Source organism: Saimiri boliviensis, chromosome 3 (genome assembly GCF_048565385.1).
Source record: "Saimiri boliviensis isolate mSaiBol1 chromosome 3, mSaiBol1.pri, whole genome shotgun sequence".
Classification (NCBI taxonomy): domain Eukaryota; kingdom Metazoa; phylum Chordata; class Mammalia; order Primates; family Cebidae; genus Saimiri; species Saimiri boliviensis.
The window spans coordinates 110,492,271-110,500,593 of record NC_133451.1 but is presented as its reverse complement, the minus strand read 5'-3'; the positions used below and the strand labels follow the sequence as shown (position 1 = coordinate 110,500,593).

Here is an 8,323-nt window from a genome sequence, read left to right as displayed (position 1 = left end):
CAGTTTCTGGGCAACCTATTTCACTGCCCATATCTCAGCATATCTCAGTATCCTAAGACCTTTTTAATACCTGCTATGCCTTTCTAGTTTCTCACACCTTACCAGTAAACTTTGTAGGTAGAAAGTAGTTGTGCATACTTCATGTCAACGCACCCAGATAATAAGAAGGGGCAGGTTTACTTCCATGGCTTCACACAAAGACTTAGACTTCTTGCTTTTCCTGCTGGAGCCCCATCTCTAATCAAAATCCTCTGAAGAGGACTTCACCTTAAAAGGTGTCCCAGTTAGTCTTTGGACTTTGTATGCAAATAAAATTGAACCACTACGAAGTATAGAACCTGTGCACATTTCCTGAAAAAAGGAATACACTCTTCCGTTCAGCAGCCTCATACCCTTTCTGTGGAGATGCAAATCTTTCATCTACACTGCCATGGAAAAAATAAGTGGGATTACTATAGGTATTTAAGGACAATCTTCCATTTCTCAGAGACATCCTATAGCACATTTCTAATGGCAGTCAGACCCTGTGGTATCAGGCATGCCCTCGTGCCCACATGCTGTAGCCACACTCGCAGCCTTGACAAGCTGATGCCCCTATACTAGGCTCCTCCATTCACTTCTGTTTTCTCTGTGCTGTGTTGTCCCTTTAGAAGCTCATAAAACACAGCAACTTTTAACGTGGTAAACCACCCATGAACAGGCCTATTAACCAGACTTCTGTGATCTCACGTTGCTGTGACACTCTAAATCCAGCTGTTCCAGCACCCCACCGTGGTGATGGAGAGGTCCCACTCCACTCCATGGGATTGACTTGTGACTGTAGGAGTGGTCTCAAAGCCACAAGAAGACCATGTAGCTATCGGCTTGGACAACCCATACCTCCATCTATTTTGTGCTGGTTTCTGTAAATGAAATTCTCACAGAAACATAATGATTGGTTATGACATGGCTATCTCACAATAAAACCCTTGAAGCATATTCTTTGCCCAGTGTAAAATCAGCTCACACTATTGCACTCGTGAGTCCTGTAGAAACCTGTACAATGATAAAAGGACAAACTGCCCCTGTTTACATTGACTTGAGATTGGCTTTTGAAGTCTGTCATGTAGTTGGCACAATCTTAAAATCCCACAGATTCTTTTATTTATTTATTTATTTATTTATTTATTTATTTATTTATTGCATATTAGGTTTTGGGGTACATGTGAAGAACATGAAAGATTGTTGCATAGGTACACACATGGCAGTGTGGTTTGCTGCCTTCCTCCCCTTCACCTATATCTGGCATTTATCCCCATGCTATCTCTCCCCAACTCCCCCCACCGACTGTTCCTCCCCTATATCCCCCCAGCAGACCTCAGTGTGTGATGCTCCCCTCCCTGTGTCCATGTGTTTTCATCGTTCAAGACCTGCCTATTAGTGAGAACATGCGGTGTTTGATTTTCTGTTCTTGTGTCAGTTTGCTGAGAATGATGGTTTCCAGGTTGATCCATGTCCCTGCAGAGGACACGAACTCATCATTTTTGATGGCTGCATAGTATTCCATGGTGTATATGTGCCACATTTTCCCTGTCTAGTCTATCATCGATGGGCATTTGGGTTGGTTCCAGGTTTTTGCTATTGTAAACAGTGCTGCAATGAACATTTGTGTGCATGTGTCCTTATAGTAGTATATCCTTTGGATATGTACCCAGTAATGGGGTTGCTAGGTCGAATGGAATTTCTATTTCTAGGTCCTTGAGGAATTGCCACACTGTCTTCCACGATGGCTGAACTAATTTATACTCCCACCAACAGTGTAAAAGTGTTCCTAGCTCTCTACATCCTCTCCAGCATGTGTTGTCTCCAGATTTAACCTCTACGAGGCTCTCATTGCCAAACACACATATAATTGCTATTCTAATACAGGTCATCCATCTCTGTCCTAAAATTGTCATTGTTTCTTGTCCAGCCTATCCCAAGGAAATTGACACTGTATCTCCAGAGAATATTAAGTCTAACAAAGCTGCTAAGTACAGAGCTAAAAATGTACTCATCTATTCCTTTACTATGCAATTTATAAACCTGCCTCTATCCCTGACTGATAATATTAAGTGTCAGACAAATGTCCCATAAAAGAAGAAGACAGATGGATACAAAAAGGTGCCAAATAATTATCTAACTGGTTAAATAATGGACTAAATAGGCTTTGTATAGCCCTCTGTCTTTTAAACTGTTGGCTTGCGCTTATCTTCTATTGGATAAAATGTACCTGCTGATGGGGGATATTTAAGGAGCTAAAAGACAATTGGCTCTATCCTACCATGCACAGAAATTCTGACTAAATTATTCCCCAGTGTAATATTTGCAAATCTCACCAGATTTCTGGAGAAAACCAACATAGCTGAGGAAATCTCCAAGGCCCTTGCAGTACTACCCATTCATTTTATAGATTCATCTCCAGTTTTAGGTTATTCTTACTGTTTGGTTGTCTGCATCGTTTGTGGCTGGACTGGATGCCACCCAAGTAGGCATGTCAACACAAATGTGGTAAAGAAAGTCACTAACTGAGATATTTTTCTTTCTTTCTTTCTTTCTTTCTTTTCTTTTTTTCTTTTCTTTTCTTTTTTTGAGAAAGGTCTTGCTGTGTCAGCCAGGCTGAAGGGCAATGGTGTGATCTCTGCTCATTACAACCTCCGCCCGCCTTTGGGTTCAAGTGATTCTCCTTCCTCAGCCTCTTGAGTAGCTGGAGTTACAGGCACATACCATCACACACGGCTAATTTTTGTATTTTTAGTAGAGATGGTGTTTCACTATGTTGACCAGGCTGGTCTCGAACTCCTGACTTCAGGTGATCCATCCACCTGAGACTCCCAAAGTTCTGCGATTACAGGCTTGAGCCACTGTGCTTGGCCTTTTGAGATTATTCCTCACTTGGTATTTTTTTTGTTGATTGAATTAGACCAAGGAAATTATTTTACATCAGAAACCAAAATATGCCATACCATCCCCAATCAAGATCCCCAGTCTAAAAATACAGATATACAAAGGACTTTAGCAAAATATATTGTATTTAAAAACCATAAATGTAAGAGTCTAGAAGCATTTCCTATCGTCTTTGTAAAAATCCAGAATTTCTCATGTAAGAGACCTAAATTAACCACTTTTGAAACAGCTTTTAGTCACTCTGCACCTAGTGACATCTCAAAACTTTCCATACCTTGGTGGGGTGAACATGATGGGGACTTGAGTGAACAACTGGATACCTTGACTACCTATGTAAAATAACTGACTAGTATGCTGGAAGCTATCATCAACAGGTAAAACAGATGTGGCCTCTGCTGACTGACAAGTGGGGCCATCCTTTTTGACCAGGAAATCAAATACACATTAAAATCTGTAGCATAAACATGCATTGTCACTTCACCAGGAAGGATTCCACAGCCATGCCAAGCTAGGTCTATATCATTACTCTCAAGACAAGTAGATGTCTATTTCTGTAGGTGACCTTACGTTGAAGATTTTAAGACTCAAATCCCAGGTTCTAGAAGTAAAAAAAGCACCTCGAAGTAAGCAGCTCTTGATCATGGATTAAGAATTTCATCTTTACCTAGTCATTTTTCCCCTTGCTATCTTTCTCCTCAAGATGGGAAAAAAAGAAAAAAAAGAAAAAAAAAGCACCAGCCTCTTTCGATCTTTGAAATAAACTCCTCCCAACTTATTTATCTCCCATTTACTAAAAGGCTGACTAGAGATTGCTTTTCTCAATCTATTTTATTCTCCCTCTAATCGCCCATAATGAGCTCTCTTTCAGTGTCTTGCACCTATTAACTCTACGATTCTCTCAACAAGGCAAGCATGAACATGAGATTCCCCCTTTGCATCAGTTTTCCAAACCCTGGCCAAAATAACTAATCAAATTGCTAGTTATATCAACATGTAGATACATTTTCCTTTGTGCAGATGCCTCCTTTTTGTAACAGGAAAGGAAAAACAGCCTTTATCACAGGACATGGGCATGACACTGAAATGAGTCTGCATAAACAAAACTTACCATGTAAGTTATCTTCTATTAGTTTTCCTCAGAGATATTTACCTGCCCTCAGTTTTCTGGTTATGAAACCCAAAACTCTTTCCCTTTGTTTTGTTGCTTCTCCACGATTTATTTTCCTTTGTCAGGATAATATAAAAGCTCCCAAGTTTAACTACTTCTTTGTGTCTTCACTTTTTATGAAAACCTACTTGCACATTAAAAAAAAAAAAAAAGGAAAAGAAAAAAAATTCACATTTAATAAAGTTTGTATGTCTTTTCTCCTGCTAATCAGTCCTTTGTTACTCTAATTTGTTGGAAGTAACTGTCTAACCTAAGATAGAAGAATGTTTCTTCCCCTCTCCAAATGCATTGCAGTTGTTCCAGAGGGTAGCAAAGATAGTATATGACATTTTCTCAGCTATCCATATATTTAAAATCTAGATGGGGAAAGAGCAATTTAGAAAAAGATATTGTACACTAATGGAGGGGGGCTGTTCATAAAAAAACTCTAGTCAGCAGAGGACGAACATGAGTGTCTTATTCTTAAACAATAGACACAGCTACGAAGGGCATTAGCAATAAAACAAAATGTGGGCCTGAGTGGGAAAGCACTCAGCGGGGAAAGGAACATGTTCTTAAGAGCAAAGGTGGACTATTGGAGCATACTAATATCGAAAATTTAAATAGTTCATTAAAAAAAACAATCAGGCCGGATGCAGTGGCTCACGGCTGTAATACCAGCACTTAGGGAGGCCGAGGAGGGCGGATCATGAAGTCAAGAGATCGAGACCATCCTGGCCAACACGGTGAAATCCTGTCTCTACTAAAAATACAAAAATTAGCTGGGAGTGGTAGTGTGCACCTGTAGTCCCAGCTGCTCCAGAGGCTGAGGCAGGAAAATGGCTTGAACCCAGGAGGCGGAGGTTGCAGTGAGCCCAAATCGTGCCACTGCACTCCAGCCTGGCGCCTGGCGATGGAGAAGGACTCTGTTTTTTTAAAAACAAAAACAAAAACTATCAAATAGTTGATAAGTTATTCTAAACAAAGAAAATAAAAATTAAAAAAGAGAGAAGAGGAATATTTTAATAGCTATGACAAAAAGAATAAAAAATTATCAACATCTGATGAAACGTCATGTAAAATGAATAAAAATAAGTTCTTCAGAAATCATTATTATAAGCTCTTGGCTATAGAATTAGATAGCATGCAACTATTTTGAGTAACTATCATAAAATTTACAAAAATAGGGTAAACAAATTAGAGAAGAACTTGAGAATAAAGGAGCAACTTTTAAAAATGGAATATACATAGATAGGAAATTGTGTGACTGAAAATATAGAAGCAAAGGGATCATCAAATATCCATCTCTGGGGAGCAGTGCTTTTAGCTCACTATAGATAATTCAATTGATTTAGCAGATATTTTCATTTAATCAAGCAGATATTTCTGATTTTGAAATTTTCAGCCCAGCTTTACCTAGAAATTATTGAATGCTGCTTAGAATTTGGAAGACAGATATAAACCCTGTGATACATCATTGTAGAGCTCTTGCCACAGAGAGATGTCACCACAAGGAGCCAAAATAAAGGATGAGGGTAGACAAAAAAGAAAAATGTTCTATCTTAAATTTGCCACTGGGTGGAAGAGAAATATACATACCCTGAGAATTTGTAACCACAGTTAGTCCTCATAAATGTTCTGTCGAAATTCATATGACTACTATGACTTAAACAAATAGAAAAAATACATCTTAAATATGTAAATTCTATTAAAGTGTATCTGAAGATTCAGTATAATTTTACATAAAGTCTCCAGAGGTTTATTTTTTAAAACATGGAGGAATTTATTCATATTTTAAACGGAGCAATAAAGATTCAAGAATAACACCTTTCAAGACAAAAATAATGTGGAGGAAATTATTGGTACTAGATATCAAAGTATTTAAAAATATATAGTAAATAAGCATTTTCTTAAGCAAAATAGATAGATAAATTTACTAACTGAATCCAATTTAGACTTAGAAACAATTCCAGATTTACATGGGTCACTTAATATAGGGCAGGGATGATATTGCATGTGTATGGGGAAAGGATAGACTATTAAATAAATATTTCTAGGAAAGAAATGCTTCATCCATGAGGAAAAAAATAAAGGGGGTTCATTTTTTCCTCTTTACATCATACGCGTATTATTAAGTGTATTATTTTAGTATTTACACTTAAATATATAAATGTGAATACTGAAATGTTAAGCTTTTTGAAGAGATAAATGATACAGAAACAAGATGCAAAAAACTGACATTTACCAAATTAAAATTAGAAATTCTGTTCACTAAAAGATGCAAGGGTAATGCAGATGCAGGGGTGGGATACGGTGGCTCATGCCTGTTATTCCAGCACCTTGAGAAGCTGCAGCTGGAGGATCACTTGAGTCCAGGAGTTCAAGGCTGCAATGAGCCATGATTGTGCTACTGCATTCCAGCCTGGGCAAGAGTGAAAACTTGTCTTCAAAAAAATTAAAATAAAAAATAAAAAATGCTATTAATTGATAGAAAGTATAGATACCAAATAGGAGAAAAGTAATCACATGATAATATTTAAATTGTTATATTTCCAATATGCTTAATCTTAAATATTTATATTTATAATATACTTAAAATTCCTACAAGGCAATACTAATTAGATTTCAAAGAAAAAAAGCAACATAATTATAGATATTTCAGAGAATAAAGAATACTAACAAACTCCTGTGGTGAAGAAACACAAAAATATTGTTTCAAACTCATTATTAAGTAAGAAAATTAAAAGTAAATACTCAATGAGATTCAATTTGTAATCACGAGGTGCAAGTATATTAAAAATTTAACAGTATCAGGCACTGCAAGGTATGCGAAGAAATGAGAGTTCTTAGCCTCTGCTGATGGGACTACAAATTGTCACAAACTTTTTAGAAAGTGATTTGACGCTACCTGGAAAACTTGAAATTTCTTGCTTATCCTTTGTGTTATGGCTACATTGACGATTTAAGCTGGATCTGTTACAAAATATGGTTCAGATGTTAAGACTGATAATGTCACCCACACAACCAAGCAAAAAGACAAAACTTAATTATTCACATAATGAGACATTTTGGGAGACACAAGACAGACTTTCCAAGCTGATCCAAAAATAAGTAAGTGCACATAGAAACAAAACTAATTTGGGATTTTTGTGGCGTTTAGGAGGTGGGGACTTCCCACAGCAACAAAGCAGAGAGCACCAGCGCTTTCCCATCAGCTTTCTCAGAAGGGAACAAGAAGAGATGAAGCTTAAAAGCTGTGATCATCCTTTCCAACTCAGACCCAGCAGAATGGCTCCCGCAAAGAAGGGGGACGAGAAGAAAAGGGGCGTTGTGCCATCAACGAGGTGGTGACCCGAGAATACACCATCAACATTCACAAGCGCATCCATGGAGTGGGCTTCAAAAAGCGTGCCCCTCGGGCACTCAAAGAAATTCGGAAATTTGCCAGGAAGGAGATGGGCACTCCAGACGTGTGCATGGATACCAGGCTCACCAAAGCAGTCTGGGCCAAAGGAATAAGAAATGTCCCATATCTAATTCGTGTGTGGTTGTCCAGAAAACGTAATGAGGATGAAGAGTCACCAAATAAGCTCTATACTTTGGTTACCTACTTACCTGTTACCACTTTCAAAAATCTACAGACAGTCAATGTGGATGAGAACTAATCGCTATTCATCAAATACATCAAATAAAGTTATAAAATTGCCTTAAAAATTAATTAATTTAAAAAAAAGCAGTCAGTAATGGCCAGGCATGGTGGTTCACACCTGTAATCCCAGCACTTTGGGAGTCCGAGGCAGGCAGATCACGAGGTCAGAAGTTCAAAACTAGCCTGGCCAACATGGTAAAACCCTGTCTCTACTAAAAACATAAAATTAGCTGGGCATGGTGGCATGTGGCTTTAATGCCAGCTACTAGGGAGGCTGAGGCAGAAGAATTGCTTGAACCCAAGAGATGGAGTTTGTAGTGAGCCCATATCGGACCACTGCACTCTAGCCTGGGGGACAGAGTGAGACTCTGTCTCAAAAAAAAAAAAAAAAAAAAAAAATGCTGTCAGTACCAAAACATCAAAAATTTTCCTCCCTTTATATATTCCAGAGAAGTTCCTGCACACATGACTCTGGACATATACATAAGAATTTTCATAACAGAAATAATACTATTGTTGGTTTTATATATGCTGGCAAAAGATAAACAGATAAACTGTAGTAGTATAATCATATAATGGAATAATATACAGCAGAACAATAA

At 37.9% G+C, this 8,323-nt stretch overlaps 1 pseudogene; it reads left to right on the top strand.

Annotated features, from left to right (window-relative positions):
* The first annotated feature begins 7,342 nt into the window (after positions 1–7,342).
* Positions 7,343–7,737, top strand: LOC101047171 (large ribosomal subunit protein eL31-like; annotated as a pseudogene).
* Positions 7,738–8,323: the final 586 nt, after the last annotated feature.